Below are 27,501 nucleotides of genomic sequence, written 5' to 3'. Positions count from 1 at the left end.
AGTTGGCATCGCTAATGAGGTGCAAAGTAGGCGTGGCTGTGAAACCAACCAGGGAAAATATCGCGAAGGCAGCTTTGCGATATTATCATGGAAGGGTAGCGATATTTGAAATCGCATTAAGTATGCCTTAACCAGTGCTTAATTTGTAAAATATGAAGTCCAGGTGCTCAAATGTTTGTCGGAGGCCACACTCACTTCCGCTGACTCTGCCCACTTACTCTATTGGCCCCACCCACATCCTCAACTGGCAATGCTGAAAGTCATATGCAATACTCGATCTGAATTTTCAGCAAGGAAGTCTTCCGACTCTGAGGCAAATAATTGAACATAACATCTGGGCCTAGACAATTCACTTCGTAGAGTGTTCTGACTGGTTTAAATGTTAGAACCATAAAACATGATAACTTGTTTTATAGTGCTTGCTAACTGGATCACTGAAAAATTATCGACTGCCAAAATATCGAGTACCCAAAATATCGAGGAAAAAATATCTACAGCCAAAATATCGAGTTTGTATGTACAAACAGGTAAGTACAAAAATATCGAGTACAAAATATCGTTTACAATAATATAGATGTAAAAAATATCGACTTTATTAAAAACAGTGTTAAATTAAATAAAAATGTCAAATTAATTACTAAAATATACTTACAAAAACTTAAATTAAATTATAATAATTAAATATGTAATTAAAGTTATAAAAAAATTACCACAATCATATTTATTAAAACATATATATATATATTTACATATTATAATTAAATAATATCCTATTTTATTTACGTACAATAGCAAAATGTAAAAAATACTATTCCCACTCCAGTGGGTGCAACAGTAGGGAAAGCGTTGGATAGCGTAGGGGTAAAAATTACTATTCCCACTCCAGTGGGTGCAACAGTAGGGAAAGCGTTGGATAGCGTAGGGGTAAAAATTACTATTCCCACTCTAGTGGGTGCAACAGTAGGGAAAGCGTTGGATAGCGTAGGGGTAAAAATTACTATTCCCACTCCAGTGGGTGCAACAGTAGGGAAAGCGTTGGATAGCGTAGGGGTAAAAATTACTATTCCCACTCCAGTGGGTGCAACAGTAGGGAAAGCGTTGGATAGCGTAGGGGTTTAAATTACTATTCCCACTCCAAAGAGTGCAACAGTAGGGAAAGCATTGGATAGCGTAGAGGTAAAAATTACTATTCCCACTCCAGTGGGTGCAACAGTAGGGAAAGCGTTGGATAGCGTAGGGGTAAAAATTACTATTCCCACTCCAGTGGGTGCAATAGTAGGGAAAGCGTTGGATAGCGTAGGGGTAAAAATTACTATTCCCACTCCAGTGGGTGCAACAGTAGGGAAAGCGTTGGATAGCGTAGGGGTAAAAATTACTATTCCCACTCCAGTGGGTGCAACAGTAGGGAAAGCATTGGATAGCGTAGGGTAAAAAATTAATTAAAAGTAATTAAGAATTTAATATAATATAATAATTAATCAATTAAAATTACAAATTAAATTTAATTAGCAATTCTAATTTAATTAATTACCCATAAAATAAAAAATTAACAATTAATTCTACAATACCAATAAATATGTTTACATATTTAATTAATTATAATTAAATTACTTCCCACCCAATTCCCCTATAAACCCACAACCCACTACAGAAAATAAATTAGAATAATTAACATAATTAACAATTAATCAATTAATTTCAATTAATTGCCAATTATATTTTAATTAATTACCAAATAAAAATTAATTAACAAATAATTAAAAATGTATAACAATAAATAAATTTACATATTTAATTAATTATTATTAAATTACTTCCCACCCAATTCCCCTATAAACCCACAACCCTCTACAGAAAATAAATTAGAAAAAGTAACATAATTAACAATTAATCAATTATTTTAAATTAATTGCCAATTAAATTTTAATTAATTACCAAATAAAAAATTAATTAAAAATGTATAACAATAAATTAATGTACATATTTAATTAATTATTATTAAATTACTTCCCACCCTATTCCCCTATAAACCCACAACCCGCTACAGAATTAAATAACGCAAACATTTAAAAATACAAATTTCATTAATTATTATTATTTATAACATAAATACACAATTTTCACACATATAATAACAAAATACACACTATAAATAATTCAATATTATTAAAAATTAGATAATTTTTATAACCTATATTATATACTTTAATATTTTAACTGTCTATATTTTTAACAGTCGATATTAATTTACTTACCTTAAAAACGATATTTTTGCTGTCTATATTCTATCCAGTCGATATTTTGTCCAGTCGATATTTAAAACTCGATATTCTGTCCATTCGATATTTTGAAGTCGATATTATGACTGTGCACCTTGCTAACTGTGGACTTTGTCACTTTAAAGCACTGTAAATACTAAGGGGTCGATTCCGATCCGGTAAAATCCCCGTCCGTACGATTCGTATCCGGAGCCGTTTCCGTACGACTCGTACACACACCGTACGACTCGGCGAGTACGATCCAGACCGGGTGATCAGGACGCTATTCGTACGGTCCACGTCAGGTAAGGGCGATTCGTACGGAAAAGCGCACAATCACTTACACACTGTACGGCGCGTAACCCCCATGATCGCAGGGGTACGGCGCGTACCCCTGCGATCATGGGGGGTACGTGCCATACACCCAGCGTACATGGGGTACGCACCGTACACCCACCGTACATGGGGTACGGTGCGTACCCTATGTACGCTGGGTGTACGGCACGTACCCCCCATGATCGCAGGGGTACGCGCCGTACCACTGCGATCATGGGGGGTACGTCCCGTACCTGGGGGGGGGCCGTTCCGTACCTGTTTCGGTGCGAACTCTGCATTTACGACTGTTTTCAGCTCCCGTAGGAAAAGGGTCGTACGGTGCGTACCCGACACGAATCGTACTTGCTGGGTCGTAAAAACCAGCCGCGAACCGTAGTGATGTCACGTACAGCGGGTTCCGAGTGAGACTCGTACGGAGATTTGAGTCGTACGGAGTCCTGTATGACTCGTACGGAGTTCGGCTCCTGGTTCGAATCGTACTTCGTCGTACGTACGGGACGTTTACGGGTACGATTCGTACGGGCAAAAAACGCTCCGTACGACGATTCGGAGCGCATTTTACCGGATCGGAATCGACCCCCAAGTGTTACTATTTAGTGTATCTACTTCAGAAGGATGAATGACTAAGTGTGAAGCTTGCAGATTGCACACAGAGGGCAAAGGTAATCAGCAGTGCAAAGGCAGAGTCGATAATTATATGAAAATTTACAGTGTTCTTCTTTTGATCATGAACACTATGAAGAAAAAAGACTTACTTACTTTGAATGGTACTGAGATCATTGCATTCTTGGATAACAGTTTCAGAGCTAGCTTTTGCAGGTGATTTTATGGCATTAAGGTTATGTTGATCCCTGCCTTTAGAGACCGAGGTGAATACTCGATTTTGTAAAACTTTTTGAATATTACTAGGATCCAGTAATCTAAGACAAAATGACACTAGGCTTTGAAAAAGTGAATGGTAAGAAGAAGAGAATATTCTGAGGGAGGAGCAGGAAAATCTGGATGTCTTACTGGATGAAATGCAGAACCTGATTTAGAGCTTGGCGTATGTACTCTGTCACAAACGTGACTGATAACCTGTGCCTTATTACAACTGCACTCATATGGTGTTATGTTTCATACAGGGGCCCAATATAGGCTCAGGTAGCAACCTGACCATTCACCCATATTTCCCCTGCCACTACACTACATAACGGTTCTTGGAACTGACCTTTTACCTAGTTACGGTAATGCCGTAATGACATGGGGTTTTCTCTGAAAACTAACCTAATTTATTATGCATGAGGGTTCTTAGAATCACATCAGGGTACAGCAGGCACAATCTCCTGCATAATAACTATGTATAAGGGTCATTCCTTCCGTCATCCTAGTCTGACATGGCACAGCAAGGTATATCCCCCACTTTGGGTATATATACACCATATCTTGCTGAGGTAGTCAGAGGAGAAAAAGACTTGCATGCCGACACAGTGACTCGAGAAGCTGAGGTTCCTGCACGCAGACACTTCAGCTCACAGTGGTCTGACATCCCTTGCGGGGTGTCCATCTCAAAACCAAGATGGGGTCCCACAGACTCTCACTTCAGGTAATGGAGTTGACTTTATCCTAGAGGGATTCTTGGCTTCTACACCTACATATATGTTGGGTACACTTAGGTACATCCAGTTAGGGTCGCATAGCAGGAGAACGCTTTTATTACTGTCATGTATTTTTATATTTGCCTGTATTAATTGTTTTAGCACTATGGTAGAAATCTACCATCTTTTTACTCTGTTGGTGCTTACAGTCATTTATATCTGCTTCTGTCTTATGGTTGTTTCAGCACACCTATTTTACATTAGAATGACACTAGTTCAATAAATGCTTATTGAAAAACGTCCCAACCGTTTATTCTGTGTATCGCTCTGAGACAAAATGAGCACGAGTGACTGAGCGAAAAGTATGACACTAGTTCCACGATCCTGAGGGGTCAGGGCTGTCATGTTCGATAGTTGGAAAGAACTATTCTCTCCTTGGTAAGAGGGGTTTCTAGTGGCACTGTGAGCTAGCTGGTATACAGGCTAACATACTCAGTAGGGGTGTCTAGAATCAGTCCAGACACCAATACCACAGTGTATATTGTCTAAGCGCGCAGATCCTATATAGGTTTATAGAAACTACACAACAGTGGCACTTGTAATTAGGTGGATGGGCTTTTCATCACGTCTGTCAAGCTTTAAATTAGGCCTGAATTCTCTTACAGTCTATCTAAGATTTTTCATGTGCAGGAAAATGTTTACGGTCCCCGTTAGCTTTAGACAACAATTATTTCAGCTGGAAACTGGAGTTGCCTAATTAAGTGCTCCACACATTTATATTCTATTTACACCTTAATGCACATTAACTTACTAATCAGTGTGCATTGTTTTATTCAAATGTAGTAGGTGGTTATATTTATACTTAAGAAGAACCACATATATATTACTGAAATGTAATCAATGTATTTACTCATGTTAACTGCGCTTGTTTGGAAGCCATGCTAATTCAAAGTTGGCCTAACCTGTAACCAGGCCTGAGTTACATGCATTTCATGCTTATAAATTGCTCTGCAAGTTTCATGTTGTTCCCCTTCTGCAGGTGTTTTATTTAGCCTCTCATTAGCTAGAATAGGCTTATTGTTATAGTACGGAAACTGTAAAATTGCTAGAAATTAATTGGAATATGACTGTGGACACAGAGACCATGGTGGTGGAGAGATCCCCTTGTACCACTCAGACTGGACACAGATGTGTGTTTCTTTGTCCCAGCGCTGGGAATTTAGGGTGTTTACCTGCTCCCAGAGAATGACAATGGTTCATTGGACCATTCAGTGGTTACCAATGTGCAGAGGCTTTCAGACAGTTCTTTAATGTGTTAATTATGTGTTCCATAGAATAGTTTAGCCGAACCTGTCCTGACTTCACAGAGGGAAGACATCTTCTTGACTCTGTGGATTTCCTCTCCCTGGGGTGTTGAGCTTTATGCTTGAGCACCCGTGCCTATCCCTGAACCTTAAACTTGGTTCATTTGATGCTGACACTTTCTTCTTAGAAATCCACTGCTCCCTTTCGATACTTATTTAGAATAAAGAAGTTCCTTCATTGAACCAGTCTACTTAATATTCTGACTTCTTTATGTTGTTATATTTTGCATCTTTGTCCTGATAATATACAAATTCAGATTGCATGATCATTTGAAAATAAATGCTTATTTTATAAGCAAACTAATTTGCTGATTGATTGAATTGTAACTTTGCCCCTTTTGTTGATAAAACCCTTATGGTTTGGACACCATAGTTTCTGTTGTTCCTGTGGCGGCACACTGATTTCACTGTGATTGAAATGTATTGCTGACTTCACTTACACTTCAAGTTGACAAGCAAATGTCCATACGACCAGTGCAGAATCCTATTTGATGACTACACCAAGAAATTGAGATTTAAGGATACCCGCTCTATCAAGTGGTAGCAGAAAGAGGATGGACTGACACTGGAGTGTGGGGAGTTAGAATGATCTGGAAAGACCTACAACTTGCCCAAGTCCAGCACATGCCCTAAAAAATCCATGGACCAGTTTGGAGTATCGGCAGTGTTTCAGTGGTTCTGAGGGGGGGGGGGGGGCGAGGAGTGAGTATAAATAGGGTTCTAGATCGCAATTTGTCTAAGTGAAGGTTGTGGTTGTGAAGTCGATATTGTGTGTTTTGGGTTGTAGTGATGTATATTGCTTAGTTGTGTAATTGCATGAGCGCTTTGTGTTGAGCAGTTGAAGTTGCTATTGGACTCGTCAAAGTCCAAAATTCCGGGACAGATAAGAACTATATTATGGTTTCACTTGTCTGCTAAGTCTTGCAGTTCCCGGTCCATTAGATACCATCGGCCACACAATTAAGATAGGGACTTGTAACTGGTTGTTGTGAGAGTACTAATAGTGAGTTATGCTGGTAGAGCCTGCTGCGCAGAGAAGAAGCCGTATAGTCGGCGTGATTTCCCTCTGGTAAAGATTTCACTTGTGTGTGCATGTTGACGTTGAAAAGCATTAATCCCTGTTAGCCCCTTGAATTAGTGAATACTGTATACTTCTGTTGTGGAGCAGACAAGAATTGTTTGTTGTTTGTGCTCCCTTTGCCATTTTTATAAGTTCACTTGCTTGAAAGTAAATCATAAAGGAGGGAGAACCACTGTGAGGTGCTGTAATACACGTCAACAAGTATTACGCTGGTTTTGGTCAGTTGTTGTAGGTGTCACACTGGTATTGGTAGGTGTCAAGAACTCACATCTCTGTTCCAATGCTATATTTATATATATATATATTTATATAGTGGTCTGGGAACCTCATGACAATGTTCATGCTCCAAAACTTATTCAAGACTTTCACAAGGCTAATCCTTCTAAGCCCAAGTTGAAGGGACGTTTTTTGGAGGGTAGTACTGTCAAGAACTCACATCTCTGTTCCAATGCTAATGTTTTTTTCCTGACAGCACCATTGAGAAGAAAGCAACAGGTGAAATACCCGCGTTGGCGGCGATTGGGACTCAGTTGGAGAGCTTCTCTGTGATCCATTTTGTCTGGATTACGAGCTCCACATGAAATGCAGAATGTTTCACCGGTGCGCACCTTTGAGCAAGCTGTGCAGTCTAGTTGTTCAAGCGCGAGAGGCTACAGCGTCTCCAACGCGCGTGCTCGAGCTCCGCTCTTCGCACTTCAACTGTGAAACTACAGCAGACAGTTGGAAATCTCACTGCGCTCCCGTTTTTGAAATGCGTCAATGAGAAAATGAAAGTCTTCGTCCCAGAACCTTTAGGGAAGTAAGCGAGTTATTGAGTTACCTGTTTTGAATGAAAATTACAACTAATCTTCTTGTTTCAGTGATCACGTCAAGAGCGCTGCTGACTGATAATAGGTCGCTGTGAAGAAGCGCTCGTGTTTAAGGCTTTTCGGCTGGAGAGTTACCGAGAATAGTTTTGTGAGGAGTAGAGTTAGCGCTTCAGTGAAGAGAAGCCAGCTCATTCCTCTTTTCAAGTAAGAGTATTTTTTTGATTATTTCCTCAGCAAGGAATAAAAATTCTTGTGTTACAGTTTGTTTCAAGATGAAGTAGAAGAGATAACAGGCTCTTTGGTAAATAAGCTTAGGACTTCATTTTAGAAATGTCAAAGTTACAAGAGAAAACCTGACTACTTAAATCCATTATTACTTCATCAACATCAACGGGATAATTGTTGAACAGAGTTCAGTTGTAGGCAAAATCTGTGTTGACAGAAAGAACATTTGTGATCACTGACAAGCCCTAAAGCTCTTCAATCTACCAGAAGGATATATATATTTATATAGTTTAATGGTTAGAAGTTCTTGCAGTTGATCAAAGAAGCACTACATGACAAACCTTACAGAGAGAGGCACATCTCAGACACACGCAGGTAAAGATAGAATTAATAGACTTAATATAAACAATTGTAGATTAGTGTAGGGAGGAGTAATAGTGAAATTCTTGTCTTGCAGGATATTCCAAAACAAAGTTCCAGAAGAAGAACGGTGACCTGAGACAGTCTCTCTTGTTTGTCATTCCACTTCCCCTTTCCCCCGATCTGGAGTCAGGTTCAGCATATTTTGCTGAAACTGGCTGTGGACGTTGGGAGTTGGCGAAAAGGCATCTACTCGGAAGGAGATCATCATTTGAGTTCTGACAGATTGAAGTGCCCTAAAAATTGAGACTCTTAAATGAGACTTAAGATCTCCTTTTGAGTAGCATGGCTGAAGGGATTGATTTAAAAACCTTGACAACCATTCTTGATGGTATGCAATCCCAGTTAACTAAGGCTTTAGAAGAAAATAAATCCCTTAGGGAGGAAGTTAGAAGAGCAACTCAAGAATCAGTTCAAACAAGACAGAAATTAAGTGAATTAGAGGCTTCAGCCGCTTCAAGTTCAACTTTTAAGAATACACAGGGGTTATCCAGTAGTTCATCTCCCTCTGATATTGCCACGCAGGTTATTCATTCAATATCACCTGTTATTCCTTTGGCACCTCCTGAGAGATTTAATGGAGACCCACAAAAGGCTCAGATTTTCCTCACACAGTGTTCATTACAATTTTTGTGTAGACCAGTAATATTTCTAGAAGATCAATCTAAAGTGGCCTTCATGCTGTCGTATCTTAATGGTGATGCTGCCGCCTGGTCAATGTCCTTGGTCACTCAAAATGATCGAGTGTTGTACGATTTTGATCATTTTAAAATTGCATTTTTGAGAATTTTTTATCAGAGGTCTGCTTCTCAAGCGACAGACAATGAGTTATTGGAGCTCAAGCAGGCAGTAAGGATTTGGTTGGCTATTTAGCTCACTTCAATAAATTAATTGTAGAGTCAAATTGGCCAGAGGAAAAAAGAGCTGCAATTTTTTATCGAGGGTTGAGAGATGAGCTAAAGGATGCGCTTGCACAAATCCCTAAGAGACCAACAGAAATCTCTGAGCTCATAGATTTAGTGCTACAAATAGATCATTGCTTGAGTGAGAGACGCAATGAAAAGAAAAAGGATTTTCGAACTCCACCTCCTCGTTTTGATCGAGTTAAGATGAATGTTCATAGATCGGAGTGGTGTGGCTCACTGGTTAGAGGCAGCAGACTCGGAAGCAGAGGTCAGCCCGGGACCAGGGTTCGATTCCCGACGCGGCAGGGTCTTGGGCCATGGTCAGCAGACTCGATAATTCTCGCCTCGGTGAATACTCCAACCATGGGTCACACTCAGCAACTCTGGGCAATAGCTTGCTTAATCTCTACTAACGGCCCCATCAGCGCCGGGGATGCTTGTCTTCACCTTGGAGATGCCCAGGAGGGACCATCTCACAGGGAAAGACAGGATGGGTTCCCCAGCGGTATACAGCGCCGGGACGCCCCTTTGCTGGGGCAGCTGTGCGCTTTACAAGTATACGACATTTAACATCATTGGAGCACGCTTCTTCAGAAGAGCCGATTCAGATTGGTTTCATTAGAGGGCCTCTAACGAAGGAAGAAAAGGAGAGGCGCAAAACTAGTCAATTATGTTTGTCTTGCGGACAAGCAGGGCATTTCGTAAAAGATTGCCAAAAGAAACCAAAATCGTCTCAGTCGGGAAAAGGTCAGCTTCACCTGTAGAGGGAGTTGCACAGGTGAAAGCAGATATGAAATCAGCTCCAGTATCTCAGCAAGTAGCAAATACATTACAGTCTTCAGCACCTCATTTGGTAGTCACCTTCTCAGCAAGGTTTCAAAAAAAGATTGTAAGTGGAGTTCCTGTAATGATTGATTCAGGAGCGACAGGGAATTTTTGCTCCATGAATTGGTATAACATTTGTGAAGAAGGAAGTCTTGGAGGCAGTCAGAGCAGTGGATGGGACAAACATATCTTCTGGGCACATCACCCATGAAACTGAATTGATTGAATTGTCTGGGCTTAATGGACACACTGAATTGTTAGCATTCAAATTGATTGATGCACCCCAGTTTCAGCTAATATTGGGGCTTCCGTGGCTGACAGAGCACAAACCTTGTATAGATTGGTGCAAGAGGATTGTTGTGATGAATTCCCCTTACTGCCAGGAGGACTGTTTTTGTGAACATCCTAAACCATTGGAAGAATCTTCAGTAAAGAGTTTGGCTAGTCATCCTGCCCGAATTTCTTCCTTGGAAACGAAGGTGATTCCATTTGAGTATCAGGATTTGTTATCGGTATTTGATAAAAGAGAAGCAGAGAAACTCCCTCCTCATCGCCCATACGATTGTAAGATAAATATTGAACCAGGAGCAGTTTTGCCCTGTAGTCGTATCTATGCTTTGACAGAAGCTGAAAATCAATATTTGAAGACTTATCTGGATCAACATTTAGCTAATGGATTTATTCGCCCATCAAAATCTCCAGTATCATCCCCTTTATTTTTTATTCCTAAAAAGGATGGAGATCTTTGATCTTGTATCGATTATCAAGCATTAAATCAAGTAACAATAAAAAAATCGATATCCACTTCCTTTAATTTCAGTTTTAATGGATCAAGTAAAAAATGCTAAAGTATACACCAAATTGGACCTTCGAGGGGCATATCATTTGATCCAAATCGCTCCAGTAGATGAGTGGAAGATGGCGTTTTGAACCCGCTATGGTCTGTTTGAATATCAGGTGATGCCCTATGGGTTGTGCAATGCCCCAGCCGCATCCCAACACTTCGTGAATGACGTCCTTCGAGAATTTCTTGACAGAATCGCCGTCGTCTACATTGATGACATATTGATTTTCTCTGATAATGTCGAAGAGCATGTGACTCATGTGAGGTCCATTTTGTCCAAATTACTTGAAAATCATCTCTATGTGAAATTGGAGAAATGCGCATTTAATGTACAAAAGGTTGAGTTCCTTGGCTTTGTGTTGTCCCCTGACGGTGTCAGCATGGATTTAACTAAGGTCAAGGCTGTTCAAGATTGGCCTTCCCCGAAAACTGTCAAAGAGATCCAGAGTTTTATTGGATTTTCTCATTTTTACCGGAGGTTCATTCCAGATTTCTCTCTCAAAGTGAGTCCTATCACGCATTACCTTAAGAAAGGTGTGAAGTTCGTCTGGGATGAGGAAGCAGAAAGAGCTTTCCAATTTTTGAAGAAATCATTTACTCAAGCTCCCATTTATTGCACCCAAGAACTGAAGAACCATTTTACGTCGAAGCCGATGCTTCAGATGTTGCTATAAGTGAAGTTTTGTCTCAACGGCATAAGGACACGGGTCAGCTTCATCCAGTTGCATACTATTCCAGAAAGTTGACTCCTCCAGGAGGCAATTATTCAATTGCAGATAAAGAATTATTGGCGGTCAAATGCGCCTTTTTGGAGTGGCGCCATTATCTGATGTGAGCAAAACACAAGATTACAGTATTCACCGACCATAGAAATTTACGATTTCTCAAGTCGGCTCGCACTTTGATTGCAAGGCAATTACGTTGGTCATTGTTATTTTTGCAGATTTTGATTTTGTAATCACTTTTAGACCTGGAACACAAAATGTCAAGGCTGATGCTCTCTCCAGAATAAATTCAGATTTTCCTGAAACAAATCCACAAAGACAACTGATAATTCCAGAGGAGAGATTTGTTCTTGCTACGCTCAGTACGGATCTTTCTAGTGAAATTAAGAACGCTATGACTACAGAAGAACTGACTCAATGGGTTAAGGAGCAACCTGAGAGAAAAGTTTGCAGAGGTCTTCCATATCAAGGTGATTGTCTATATTTGCCTACAAAAGACCTTCAAGAAAAAGCCTTGAAGTCCTGACATGATGAACTGCTAGCTGGACATAAAGGAATACAAAAGACATTGGAGTTAGTAGAGAGAAATTTTTGGTGGCCAGATATGAGACCACAGATACGGCAGTATGTAACCACTTGTGAATGATGTCTGAGAGGGAAATCTGATTGCATGGCTACACAAGGTTTATTAATGCCAATGCCCACCCCACCCAATCCATGGCACACAGTATCTATGGATTTGATTGTTGACCTCCCTCCTAGTCAGGGTTACAGCACAATCTTAGACATGGTAGATACATTCTCTAAGATGGCCTATTTTGTTCCTCTAAAAATATCCCAACAGCACCTCAAATGGCGCAATTGTTTACACAACACATTGTAAAGTTGCATGGAATTCCTAAGGTCTTAATTTCAGATCGTGGATCACAATTTGTTTCTCACTTCTGGAAGGCATTCACAAAGAGGCTAGGAATAGATGCTTGTTTTTCCACCAGTTTTCATCCGGAAACAGATGGACAGACTGAAAGGGTCAACCAAGATTTAGAACAATAGTTGCGACTCAATTTACTAGATCAGAGGAGTGGGTGGTCGGAGTTGGTGTAGGCTGCTGAGTTTGCCTATAATAACTCCAAGCATTCTTCCACTGGATTTTCTCCCTTTTATTTAAATTATGGAAGGCATCCAAGTTTGATAATTGATAAGGAGGAATGTCCAGTACCTGAAGTAGAGGAGTTTGTAAGAGAAGTTCAGAGTTCATTAACTCAAGCTGAAGAAAATATTAGAAAAGCTAAGAACTCTTATAAAACTCAGGCAGATGAGAGAAGACGAGTTAGTTCAGTCTTTAAGTCCACTGAAAATCTTAAACTAAAAGAAAATCAAAAATTTCAACCTCGGTTTATTGGTCCCTTTAAAGTAGATAAAATGATAAATCCAGTAACAGTTAAAATTCACTTGCCCACTTATCTAAAGGTACATCCGGTATTCCATGTTTCTTTAATAAAGAGAACTCCTCCTCATTTGAGATTTCGTTCACCACCCAAGCCAATACAATTAGATTCAGTAGATGAGTATGAGGTACATAAGATTTTAGATTCAACTCTGAGAAAGGGCAAACTGTATTATTTGATCGATTGGAAGAACTTTGGTCCTGAAGAGTGGTCTGAGAACCTCATGACAATGTTCATGCTCCAAAACTTATTCAAGACTTTCACAAGGCTAATCCTTCTAAGGCCAAGTTGAAGGGACGTTTTTTGGAGGGGAGTACTGTCAAGAACTCACATCTCTGTTCCAATGCTAATGTTTTTTTCCTGACAGCACCATTGAGAAGAAAGCAACAGGTGAAATACCCGCGTTGGCGGCGATTGGGACTCAGTTGGAGAGCTTCTCTGTGATCCATTTTGTCTGGATTACGAGCTCCCCATGAAATGCAGAATGTTTCACCGGTGCGCACCTTTGAGCAAGCTGTGCAGTCTAGTTGTTCAAGCGCGAGATGCTACAGCGTCTCCAACGCGCGTGCTCGAGCTCCGCTCTTCGCACTTCAACTGTGAAACTACAGCAGACAGTTGAAAATCTCACTGCGCTCCCGTTTTTGAAATGCGTCAATGAGAAAATTAAAGTCTTCGTCCCAGAACATTTAGGGAAGTAAGTGAGTTAATGAGTTACCTGTTTTGAATGAAATTACAACTAATCTTGTTTCAGTGACCACGTCAAGAGCGCTACTGACTGATAATAGGTCGCTGTGAAGAAGCGCTCGTGTATAAGGCTCTTCGGCTGGAGAATTACAGAGAATAGTTTTGTGAGGAGTAGAGTTAGCGCTTCAGTGAAGAGAAGCCAGCTCATTCCTCTTTTCAAGTAAGAGTATTTATTTTGATTATTTCCTCAGCAAGGAATAAAAATTCTTGTGTTACCGTTTGTTTCAAGATGAAGTAGAAGAGATAACAGACTCTTTGGTAAATAAGCTTAGGACTTCATTTTAGAAATGTCAAAGTTACAAGAGAAAACCTGACTACTTAAATCCATTATTACTTCATCAACATCAATGGGATAATTGTTGAACAGGAGTACAGTTGTAGGCAAAATCTGTGTTGACAGAAAGAACATTTGTGATCACTGACAAGCCCTAAAGCTCTTCAATCTACCAGAAGGATATATATATTTATATAGTTTAATGGATAGAAGTTCTTGCAGTTGATCAAAGAAGCAATACATGACAAACCTTACAGAGAGAGGCACATCTCAGACACACACAGGTAAAGATAGAATTAATAGACTTAATATAAACAATTGTAGATTAGTGTAGGGAGGAGTAATAGTGAAATGCTTGTCTTGAAGGATATTCCAAAAGAAAGTTCCAGCAGAAGAACGGTGACCTGAGGCAGTCTCTCTTGTTTGTCATTCCACTTCCCCTTTCCCCCGATCTGGAGTCAGGTTCAGCCTATTTTGCTGAAACTGGCTGCGGACGGTGGGAGTTGGCGAAAAGGCATCTACTCGGAAGGAGATCATCATTTGAGTCCTGACAGTAGGTGTCACACTGGTATTGGTTGTTGCGCCATCCGGTGCCGCTCTGGGATAGGTTTGTATAGAGAGTGCTGCTCTAAGCAATGGACATTGGTACAGCTACATATTATATTGTGATTTGGAGAAATTGTTGACAGTTTTATTCCATCGTCAAAATCAGTACTAAAATGAAATATTTCAGGGTCTAGAAACATCTAGTGAGGAGTGATATGAGAGCTCCTGTCCAAGAGGGAGAGACTTAAATAATGGAACAAGATCAGTGAGAAAGAAGGGTCCTTGCAGTTTCCTATATGTGGTACTTTAAATGCGATACTAATTGAAAATTTCAAATTAATGTTTTACAAATCAAAACCCCAACCCAGACTAGCACAATATGAGACTTTGAATGGGAACATGCTGCACACTCAAAGCATAAAGAAAAGTATCAGAATAGAGCAAAAAGGGCTGTTCGTAGCTGGATGGACGCTAAGTGTGATACAGAGCAGCAAATGTAGCGAACAGTAGCGGCCGGTGTCCCAGGAGAGGGGAGGGAGAAGGGGAAGACCACGAACAACCAAAAAGGATTAAAAAATAAAGAACTTGTCTGCTGCCTGAAGCCCGCCTCATCGATGTCTTCTGCTCCTCTCGTTGCTCCACTGCAGGCAGAGACTCCCAGACTACCCTGCGGCCAATCCTGAAGTTGCTCTCATGCATGAAAGCAGCTTCAGGATTGGGTTGAGAGCCAATTATTTGCACTCCCAGGGAGACTGGGAGCCTGTGCTTTGTTGTCTCCAACACAGCAATGCAGCTAGGTTGAAGAGAGCTTCAATGCCCATAACGATTTGGCCGACCTGGGACGGCCAGACAAACCGTCATGTTCATTGATAACAGTGTATACCACTCCCCGTCAATGCGTTTTATCCCCCTAGACCCACCCCCAAGACTCCTGTAAACAAAGTAAACGAATAAGAAACGTGGGGTTATTTTCGTGGTTTGTTTTGCGCTGCTGACGGGGGCAACGCTTTTCTACCATAGCGGAGGAGCCTCCCATGGTGGAGAAGAGACATTATTGAAGGAACTAGATTGTATTTTGTATTGATAAATAAAAAGCCTAAGAACAGAAAACCCAGGGAGCGAAGGATACAGAGACACAGGAAACGTCTAGCTGTGACAGTGATTCTAGTGATGACTTTTTGAAGGGTTTGTTATGTTCCAGACCACTGCCCTATAATGTTGTCCAGCCTGCTGGTGGTGGAAGTACGCTAAATATTATTACTGGTGCTACTGCACCTGTTGACCCTACTGCAACCCAGATAGGAGGACCTGCCCGATAGTTTCAGTTGTGACTGTCCAAAATCAACCCCCCCCCCCATGTGACGGACCCTATTACTACTGTCCCAGTCGTGCAAGAGTCCATAGTGATGACTCCTGTTATACCAGTCCAGATGATGATTGTTCCCACTGTGACTGCTCCAATAATCATGACCCTCACAGCTAAAGTCTCAAAAGTTACTATTGGTGTGCACACTGCCACTGCTTTACCCACAATACACAATTCACAGGTAGTCCTTTGGAACCCTAACCGGTTCACAGGAGGTGCATGTTGAGTACAAATCTTAGTATTTACAACCCCCGTTGCTCGAGGCACCACTTGATTTCTGAATCTAGGAGCAATACCCTGAATGCCTGGAGGGTCTCCAGAAAGTGGAGAGACAGTGGAGATGGACGATAAGCCGATGATTCAGCTAGATTTAAGACCTCTAGATGTTCCCAGATTGCTTGTGGAGTTTGATGAACTCATTAAGGGAAATTTAGATTGGAAATACATAGATAGGTATCAGGAGAATTAACTTATATATACGAGTAAAGAAATCGCTCGGTGTGCTGTACAGTCATACAATAAATTGGTAGACTCTGCAAATGATTATAATGTGGACATTTCTAGGAGCACTGCTTTGCAAATGAGTTTTACAGCACATGTGAATTAGGAGATGACTGTAAATATGAGGACTTATGTGTTGAAGATACACATTAAGGAATTAGTTGGTACAGAAATGGAGTAACCTAGATAGGTTAAAGGACAGATGGGCTAAGAAATAGGGGAAAGTAAGAAAAAGAAAGATACTGGGGAATGAAAAAGATACCCCCAGCAGCCCCAGATGATGTTACTGCAAATAATTTCCCATTAACGGAGTTACATGAGAGGGATATGTGCATGTGCCCTGGAGTTGAAGTGATCTTGTGAAATTCACAAATCTGTTCCCAAAATTGATGGAAAATCCGACTTGTGGCACACCCTGGGTGATCAATTTGTCAAGATGTTGAAAGTTTTGTGGGAGGATTTGAATACCTATTTTGACATTGTGATGCCCAGAGATTTATGGGCTGAATGCAAGGTATTGTACAGTGGCCAAATGCTAAGCAGCCAAGAGTAGGTCAGACAAATGTGCTGTCTCCCATAGCTATTCAGAAGCACAACCATGTGATTACCTTTCTGAAGGGGAAGGTTCTGCAGAAGGACATTGATTGGTTAAAGATAAAACAAACTATGCAGGAGGCCAAATAATCTGTGCATGCTTATTATCAGCAGCTGTTGCAGGTGTTTTGACAGCATAACAGTGTTGATAATTCATGAAGGGGGAGATATATGCAATTTTATTGCATAGTCTGTTATTGGCTTGCACCCAGCATATTCAGCAGAATGTGATTTGTTGGCAGAGTACACTTTTAGAAGAGATACTCCATTGTGCTAAGTACTGCTGTGATGGACAGAAGATGAAAAAGAAAAGGCTCAAGGAAAAGTTTATGCTGGCTCAAACTAAGCTTGGGCAGAAGGGATTTCAAAATGCTTCCTATGTGGGAAATGATGGTTATTGAATGGAAGGTGTCGGATTTCACGGTGGAGGACAGATGATGCAGGGTGGAAATGGTATTCCACAGGGTAGAGGTGCAGTGTTCTGAGAGATATAAGCACAGGAAGAGATCAAATTCATGTATTTATTGTAAAAAAAAATTGGAATACTGGATGTAGGAGTCTCGATTGAATCCTAACAGAATGTCTGGTGAGGGCCAAATGCAGACTGTTAATTCTATGCACATGCAAAAGGAACAGATGTAGAGATCACAGAATACTAATATGTCACATGCCGCAATAGCGCAAGTTCCCAAAGACCTGATGGTCCCACAGAATATGGGGAATCCGAGGTTCAATAGCTACTCTGAATCCCTTTGAGAATCAAGCCATGTTCCAACAGTTTCTGGTGTTTGATGTTTGAGATGGTTACAGTTCTGATCGATCCCAATGAGGGTTCCTGGGAGAAAGAGGATTGCGTACTTGGTGCAGCCCCGGAGGTAGACCAGAGGTATCCATTTGTGGAAGGTGAGTTGAATGGCCACCAAGTGTTCTTTTTGCTTGGCACTGGTGCTACCATTCCACTTTTAGAAAAGAGGAAGTCCCAAAGCTGGCCCTCTCAGGAAAACAGATCCAAGTTGTAGGTCTTGCAAATGAACAGATTACAAACCTTGTTTCAGAGAGATTTCAGTTTGGTTAGGATCATTTGAAGAAGACCACCAATTTGTGATATGTGACCGTAGCCTAGTCAACCTATTAAGATGTGACCTGTTGTGCAAGTTAAATTGCACAATGTACTGTATACCAGAGGGTGTCAAGGTCCAAACTCATGATGAAGATGTTGATTTTAGAGTAGCTAAGCAACCTTTCTCAACCTATTGGTATTAACACCATACCTTGCCTGGTGGGTCCATAGTTTCAACAAAGAGAGGACCATACTATACCTCGACATTAATTGTCATATGTCATATGTAGGTTGTGATCTTCTTTATATGAGGGCCGTTTTAATGGCGGTTATGTTTAATATGCGGTATGATGTTATGGATATGATTGTGGATTCATGATGTTGTGGAGATGACTGGGGTTTCAATATGGGTAACTTGCAAAATTTTTCATGGGGCATATGGATGTTTAACCTGACAATACTTGTTTATATAGAGGGTGATTTAAATAGTGATATAGCATTGATTAGAACCATGAGACATGCGATTGATATGTATAGTTAAGGTGTCACTTTTGTCTGTTATTTTCCAGGATAGGATTGGCCTATTCCTGTATATGAGGCTTTAGGCTCAAAATATGCAATCTGAATTTACCTATTGAAGGATCTAACTTTGGAATTTGAAGGACAAGGAGGATGGAATATGTGGCCCGTGGAATATTGAATGGATTATTGTCAGTAAAATTGGAACGGTATGTGTCATAAGATTTATATTCTTATTGAGACATATGGGCACTAGCATAATATTATGAAGTGAAATTATTTCCTTTTTCTATCCCCTTTTCTTGATTCAACATGACTTGGTTTATATTTTTGCTTGTGAATTAATGGAATTTTCAGGCATTGTACACTAAGTTATAATATTCTCTTCTATTTTAAAATATTTAATGATGTTTGTCTAATGATATTCATAAATTGTGCTCTTGTTATATAAATTATGCACCAAGCCAAGACTCAATATTAAAGATGAACCTCCTGTAGAGCCCAACTATGTATTGCTTGTGGACAGCTCTTTCATGAGTGGTGATAGGGGGATAGGGGATAGATCTCTTAACAGATGATTCACTGGCCGCCTGCCAGCAACTTCTTTTCTTCAGGCTCCTGGTTCGACAACGAGGTTTCCGACGCAACTTGAACCCTATGCAGCCGCAGCCCCTGGGCTAGGTAAACTGAGTACTCCGGTGCTCCAGCATAGTCCAACACCCTAAGTGTTCGGATCCACTCTTGTTTTCGACCCACCTAGTCGGGTTCGCCCGAGAACAGTAACTTTGTCTTTACTAGCCTCCATAGACTTTTTCCCGCCTTACGCGTGAGAGTTCCCACTCTGCACACGACGTCCACAGGCCTCCTGCTCCTAATCTAAGTGTTTAGTATTGTAGGGCTAGCGATTCTAAAGTCTATGAGAATAGTTACTTACCTGCTAGTAATTCGCATTCCACTTCTTGTGTATATGGTTTTTCGTGCTCCTCGGGCATTTGTGTAAATTGTGCGACTTTCAGTATTTCTTTAAGACTTTTGTTGTGTGCTTAGCTCCCTGTCTCATAAAGAGCCAGGGTAGTCCTGTTATAAATAAATATACTTTATTTTTGATAACAACTTGTGTGGTGTCCTTTCACTTGGTGTTCAAGGGGTGATGTGATGGTAAAACAGCTGGCTTAACACGCCCTCTAGAGTCTTAGCCTTAGACTGCTCGTATCCATGCTACTAGGATAGCTGGTCTATAAGGTTGACTTACAACCAATCATCAATAAGGGTTGTTTGGACTGATACATAGTGATCACTAGAATAGTGAGCACTGCATATCAGGCCAACTTCTCACATTGGTGGCAGCGGTGCCCTGCTATTCAGGACCCCAGGCCTACTGCTCTCTCTGTAAAATGGATTCCATGTACCTTAGGTACATATCTAATTGGATACTGAGTCACCTTATCAGTCCCTGTACAGTGTACCTTAGGTACCCAGGGCATAGGTGTACCCAGGGCCTACCAGGGGCTGCAGCATGTATTATGCCACCCCTGGCTGGCCATCCAAATTTGACACAACTGGCTGCACGACAGCTGGGGCAAGGTGGTGTAATCACCCTTTGCTTTAGATATAGTATACCTATATCTAACCCTAAAATGGACACACAGATCTCCTATCAGTCACTCCTATGGCAGGCCTTGACAATCCTGAAGGCAGAGTGCTGGGAATCGTGTGAGATGGTGCTCTTGCATGAGCTGAGCCTGTCTGCGGCTTTCAGGATCTATCCCTTAGCCGTTTCCATGATAACGCATACCATATACTCTTAAGTGCATTATAATCCTCGCGGTTATATGCCAACTCTGGTATCGCTTTATCAAAACATGTCGAGTAAGGTGTCATACGAATTGGAATACTAACCCCTCGCCAATTCTGGCGACGGGGTTAGCATTCCACCCTTCTAGAGGGACACGACATGTTGGTAACCTGTAACCCCGGTTATAGTCAGACAGAGCCTTAGCTCCACAAAATGGATGCTGCCACCGAGACACAAGTCTGCCCTCCTGCTGCTGGGAGTCCTCCCAGCGCAGGAGGCAAGGACAAAGGGTTTCCTGCCAGGGGCGGTGCCAGCACCGTCCCAGACAGGATTTTGTGTATCCTAGGTAGGCAGGGCTTTAGAGGAAGGTGACTGCAAGTGGCACCCCGGTGCTCACTGTGCATATGCCGGCTAGAACCAGTTCCAGGGACACACCAGCCCCTGAGCTGGGGAAAGCCCGGCATGGGAGAGGGGTGTAACCACCCCCCTTCCTAGTCCCACCCATAGGGCAGGACTTAGTCGCGTACCAGCTCCCTTTTGCAGGATAAAGGTAGGAGCAGGCCCCCTTCCAAATTAGATCAATCTTTGAATCCTGAACCGACCTTCTACACGAAGAACTCAAGACTCTTCTCAAGATTTCTCCCTTGTGACTAAGGAGTAGTCACCCTGCAGCAGCAGGCACCAACCAAGCATCGCGGTTTGTTGCCAGTCTCTCCTTCGGATCAAGACTGCTCCAGCACGACGAGAACTGGCTTCCCTGGCACCTCTGACCTCAACCTACATCATCAGCCCAGCTGTGATCCGTGGGTGCGACGAGACCTCGAGGGACCGGCCATCTTCAGAACTGCACGACGCTTGTCCAGCACGACCACCGAGTGACCCTCGACCGAGTGCTTTGGGGTAAGAGAAGCCCTGACCCTGAGCAGCTCCAGCACCGAAGTACAGCCCCCTTGCATCCACGAGATCTGCGTGGGGCCCTTCTGCTCTTTGCTGCTCACCGCGTTGTCCAGGTCACTTGCCCGTTGGCTAGTGGCCCTTTTACGACGCTTCACGACGACAACCACTGCTGGTCTGGTTGCTCCAGACTGGCCCTTGCTCCCCTCCAACAGAGGAGAACCCCGGACCCTCCTGGTCCACTCCAGGCTACATTTTAGGTCCACCGCGTGGGCTTGAATTTGCCAAGACTTGTTGCCCCAATCCTGGGTCCAGCGACGTCGACAGCAAGTACCTTCGTGGGACAGCTCGCACCTCCATCCTGGTCGCCGACAACGCCTCCTGGTCCGAGAGACTGCAGAGCCCAGCAGCGCCCACTCACCTGGTCGAGGTGACTTCGTCCGGTGCCATCCTGGTGCCCACCTAAATCACTGGCTAGTGATTCAGAACTTGGTCCCCTCTGCTTACAGGTCTTCTTCTTCCCTGATCCAGGCTTGGATCTCCACGAACTTCTTCACTGGCCGCCTGCCAGCAACTTCTTTTCTTCAGGCTCCTGGTTCGACAACGAGGTTTCCGACGCAACTTGAACCCTATGCAGCCGCAGCCCCTGGGCTAGGTAAACTGAGTACTCCGGTGCTCCAGCATAGTCCAACACCCTAAGTGTTCGGATCCACTCTTGTTTTCGACCCACCTAGTCGGGTTCGCCCGAGAACAGTAACTTTGTCTTTACTAGTCTCCATAGACTTTTTCCCGCCTTACGCGTGAGAGTTTCCACTCTGCACACGACGTCCACAGGCCTCCTGCTCCTAATCTAAGTGTTTAGTATTGTAGGCCTAGCGATTCTAAAGTCTATGAGAATAGTTACTTACCTGCTAGTAATTCGCATTCCACTTCTTGTGTATATAGTTTTTCGTGCTCCTCGGGCATTTGTGTAAATTGTGCGACTTTCAGTATTTCTTTAAGAGTTTTGTTGTGTGCTTAGCTCCCTGTCTCATAAAGAGCCAGGGTAGTCCTGTTATAAATAAATATACTTTATTTTTGATAACAACTTGTGTGGTGTCCTTTCACTTGGTGTTCAAGGGGTGATGTGATGGTAAAACAGCTGGCTTAACACGCCCTCTAGAGTCTTAGCCTTAGACTGCTCGTATCCATGCTACTAGGATAGCTGGTCTATAAGGTTGACTTACAACCAATCATCAATAAGGGTTGTTTGGACTGATACATATTGATCACTAGAATAGTGAGCACTGCATATCAGGCCAACTTCTCACATTGGTGAGCAGCGGTTGGGATTTGAGCTTGCTGTTGTTTTACCACACGTATCCTAAGAATATCATTTGAAAGATCACATAAGTACTGAGGTACATATAACTTAGCTTAGAATACTCTGAGTTCTACTGAACCAGCTGTTGTAGCTCCTAGGGCCTAGCACACCCTAAACTACAACTCTAGCAAGGGATCAGTAGGTAAACATATAGTGTAGGTAAGTGCACCACTTACACCTCACTAGAAAAGCATGTCTACCCATGGAGAGTCTTCAGAGACTCCCCTTGTGGTTATTGACCCTCCACAGGTCATCTCAAGATATGCAGCTCTCAGTTTCCAGGAGATGAGACAAGTGTGTACCTCCAGGAAATTGAAACAGGGGTCTAACCCCACCATTCCCTTTCTGATAGGTCTCTTAGAGACTTATGATGCTAGGAAAGCATCCCAGGCAGATGGGAATATGCCAGCCTTAGAGGGTACTCGTGGTGATCCAGACCTCCTTGACACTGAAAATGCAGTTGGGGAGGAGGATCAAGAGGAACTCTCTGGGGATGAGGCAGACAGGCCTGAACTAGTCAGCAGACTCACTAGGGCCAACTTAGACCTGCTTGGGAAAGGAGCTGGTGGCCCCCCAGTACTGACCCTGATCAGGCCTAACATTGGAGTTAGGAGAGATAGATCTCCTTCTAGGGACTCCAATAGATCTCTGCACTCTAATGCCTCTTCTCAGGGGAGAAGGAACTCTCCCCAGAGGAGATTGACTTCCCCTCAGAGAAGAGAGCATGAAGCAAGGATGAGACAAGCTAAACTGAGGATTGAAAGGGAAGAACTTGCCCTGGCCAAAGAGAAGCTTGCCTTTGCTAGAGAGCAGCAGATGAGTGGGATAGTTCCCACTGGTGGCAGCAATCTCCCAAGAGATAAAGAGAAGGGTTTAGATACTAAACACCTGACAAAAATAGTGCCCCCCTTTAAGCAAGGGGATGACATACAGAAATGGATGGCTGCTTTGGAGAGGGCCTGCACTGTGCAGTGCATTCCCCAGAGTCAGTGGGCAGCTATACTGTGGCTCTCCTTTGATGGCAAAGGTAGAGATAAGCTCCTCACTACTAGAGTTGAGGATGCTAACAATTACCAGGTCCTGAAAAATGCACTGGTTGATGGGTTTGGCTTAACCACTGAGCAGTACAGGTTGCTGTTCAGAGACACCCAGAAAACTCAGTCTCAGGACTGGTCTGACTTTGTTGATTGTGCCACTAAGGCTTTGGAAGGCTGGCTACTGGGTAGCAAGGTTACTGACTTCACAGGATTGTATAATCCTATTATGAGAGAGCAAGTCTTAAATAATTGTCAGAACCAGTTATTACACCAGCACCTGGTAGACTCTGATCTGACCTCTCCACAAGAATTGGGTAAGAGGGCAGACAAATGGGTCAGAACCAGGATTAGGCCCAAGAACCAAGGTGGTGACCAGAAAAAGGAATCAACCAAGCCTCAAGAGAAGGGTGGGAATAAATCTACAGATCAAACCACATCAGGGCCCCAAAAATCCTCTGAGGGGGGTGGGTCCCAGAATCCTTCTAATAACCAGAAGAAACCTTATTGTTATCCCTGTAAACAGGTGGGTCATTTGAAAACTGACAGCAGTTGCCCAAAGAACAACAATAAGGAGAACATACCCCCAAGTAACATTCCCAAACCTCCTGTTACTACTAGTAGTAATCCCCCAGGTGGTGGGAGTGCCCCCAAGAATTTGGGTGCATTTACTTTGGGAGTTCCTGGGGACTCTGGCCTAACCAGGTCCCCAAACTTAGATACTCTTGTCTGTGAGACTGGCATGGGGTTTGCCAACTTCACCACTTGTCCCAACACTTTGGGCAAATACAGACAAGAGCCCCTCATCAATGGAATGAAAGTTGAGGCCTACAGAGACACAGGGGCTAGCATCACCATTGTGACTGAGAGTCTAGTCCCCTCAAGGCAACTTTTACCTGGTGCCACATACCAGGTGACGAACATTGATGGAGTGAAGAAAACTCATCCCATGGCAGTGGTAAATCTCAGCTGGGGAAGTGTCACTGGCCCCAAGAGAGTGGCAGTGTTATCCAACTTGCCTGTAGATTGCCTACTGGGGAATGATTTAGAGACCTCAGCCTGGGCTGAGGTAGAGCAAGAAACCCATTCTAGAATGGTAAACCCCCATGGTAAGGTTAGTAGGGCAGTGATAGCCACAGCCCCAGTCCAAGATGTCCTCCCTGAACAGGTCAGGAGGGCTGTGCCAGTCACAGCCCAATCTCAGACAGCTTCCTTCCCAGAAAAGGTTAGCAGGGCTGTGATGGTCACAGCCCATACCCAAACTGAGTCCCCTCCTGAAAAGGTTGGTGTTTTGATGGCCACAGCTCAAACTCAGACAGATAATAGTGTTGTGAAGCCTGAAACTATGGATCACTCCACTCAGACAGAGAGCATTGAGGAGGAAGAGAAATCTCCCTCCCACCAGACTTTAGGAAAGGATCAGCCTCCTCAGGGAACTGATCTGACCCCTTGTGAAGAAACTGCCACAGAGGTAGTCAGGCCTAGCCTGGCAGAACCCCTGATGTCAGTGGACCCTTCTAAGGTGGGACCCAGTCTGGAGCAGGTAACCTGCCCCTCTCTACCCTGCCTCAGTCAGCCCAGGGCTGTAGAGGTCAGGGAGGCCAGTGTTGGACCCCAAAGGGCCCCCTGTCCAAAAGAATTCCCCAATCAGCAGATTAAGGGCACTGAAGCTAGTAGTCCTAGCCAAGTGAAAATAAAACAAACTCCCGAGGGATCCCCCTTAAAATTAGTTAGGGACCTCCCACAGATGGACACTGTTGGGCACAGCCAAACTTGGGACCTGAGGGCCCCAGACCTGACCTGTCCCTCCAGTAAGCCAAACAGAGGGACCCAGCCTCCAGCTTTAGGTAGCCAGAGGTTGACCCTGAGAGCTCATAGCAACTCAGTCCTGGAAAGAAAGGCACACATGGTAGATGGTGATTGGAGGAAGTTGAGCCCAACATTAGTGGAGTCTCACTTCAGTACTCCATCCCAGCACCAGTCTTTTACTTTGCCAAAACACACCACAGGTAGAGATTCCCTATGGTGGAGACCCTCAGATACCCTTAGGGTAAGGGATTGCTTAGTGGACCATGAGATAGGGGGTAACCATGCCAGTGCTGGTACTTCCTTATATGGCCACTTAGGCAATATAGGCTTACCTGGTCAAGGATAGCCTTATCTCCTTTCGTTTGGGGAGGGGGGGGGGTTATGTAGGAAGGTAGATCCCTGACTATGGTTGCCCCCAACTTTTTGCCTGGTGTTTTGCTGGTTTTCTGACTTAGTTGACCTGGGGCCCTGCTATTCAGGACCCCAGGCCTACTGCTCTCTCTGTAAAATGGATTCCATGTACCTTAGGTACATATCGAATTGGATACTGAGTCACCTTATCAGTCCCTGTACAGTGTACCTTAGGTACCCAGGGCATAGGTGCACCCAGGGCCTACCAGGGGCTGCAGCATGTATTATGCCACCCCTGGCTGGCCATCCAAATCTGACACAACTGGCTGCATGACAGCTGGGGCAAGGTGGTGTAATCACCCTTTTCTTTAGATATAGTATACCTATATCTAACCCTAGAATGGACACACAGATCTCCTATCAGTCACTCCTATGGCAGGCCTTGACAATCCTGAAGGCAGAGTGCTGGGGATCGTGTGAGATGGTGCTCTGGCATGAGCTGAGCCTGTCTGCGGCTTTCGGGATCTATCCCTTAGCCGTTTCCATGATAACGCATACCATATACTCTTAAGTGCATTATAATCCTCGCGGTTATATGCCAACTCTGGTATCGCTTTATCAAAACATGTCGAGTAAGGTGTCATACGAATTGGAATACTAACCCCTCGCCAATTCTGGCGACGGGGTTAGCATTCCACCCTTCTAGAGGGACACGACATGTTGGTAACCTGTAACCCCGGTTAAAGTCAGACAGAGCCTTAGCTCCACAAAATGGATGCTGCCACCGAGACACAAGTCTGCCCTCCTGCTGCTGGGAGTCCTCCCAGCGCAGGAGGCAAGGACAAAGGGTTTCCTGCCAGGGGCGGTGCCAGCACCGTCCCAGACAGGATTTCGTGTATCCTAGGTAGGCAGGGCTTTAGAGGAAGGTGACTGCAAGTGGCACCCCGGTGCTCACTGTGCATATGCCGGCTAGAACCAGTTCCAGGGGCACACCAGCCCCTGAGCTGGGGAAAGCCCGGCATGGGAGAGGGGTGTAACCACCCCCCTTCCTAGTCCCACCCATAGGGCAGGAGTTAGTCGCGTGCCAGCCCCCTTTTGCAGGATAAAGGTAGGAGCAGGCCCCCTTCCAAATTAGATCAATCTTTGAATCCTGAACCGACCTTCTACACGAAGAACTCAAGACTCTTCTCAAGATTTCTCCCTTGTGACTAAGGAGTAGTCACCCTGCAGCAGCAGGCACCAACCAAGCATCGCGGTTTGTTGCCAGTCTCTCCTTCGGATCAAGACTGCTCCAGCACGACGAGAACCGGCTTCCCTGGCACCTCTGACCTCAACCTACATCATCAGCCCAGCTGTAATCCGTGGGTGCGACGAGACCTCGAGGGACCGGCCATCTTCAGAACTGCACGAGGCTTGTCCAGCACGACCACCGAGTGACCCTCGACCGAGTGCTTTGGGGTAAGAGAAGCCCCGACCCTGAGCAGCTCCAGCACCGAAGTACAGCCCCCTTGCATCCACGAGATCTGCGTGGGGCCCTTCTGCTCTTTGCTGCTCACCGCGTTGTCCAGGTCACTTGCCCGTTGGCTAGTGGCCCTTTTACGATGCTTCACGACGACAACCACTGCTGGTCTGGTTGCTCCAGACTGGCCCTTGCTTCCCTCCGATACAGAAAAGGGGGTGGTGATGAACAGAGTGTCTGAATTAAGCAGACCACTCTTACCCAGTCCAAAGATCAGGGCTTGATCCATCACCGTTATTTATCTCACTGCCCCATCCCAGCTCAGAACCTGGCTATATGCAAATTAGTCTGTCCCTGGCCCAGTGCATCATGGGA

This window comes from Lissotriton helveticus, chromosome 10 (assembly GCF_964261635.1).
Source record: "Lissotriton helveticus chromosome 10, aLisHel1.1, whole genome shotgun sequence".
Lineage (NCBI taxonomy): Eukaryota > Metazoa > Chordata > Amphibia > Caudata > Salamandridae > Lissotriton > Lissotriton helveticus.
The sequence above is the reverse complement of the archived record's forward strand: the minus strand, read 5'-3'. Positions refer to the sequence as shown.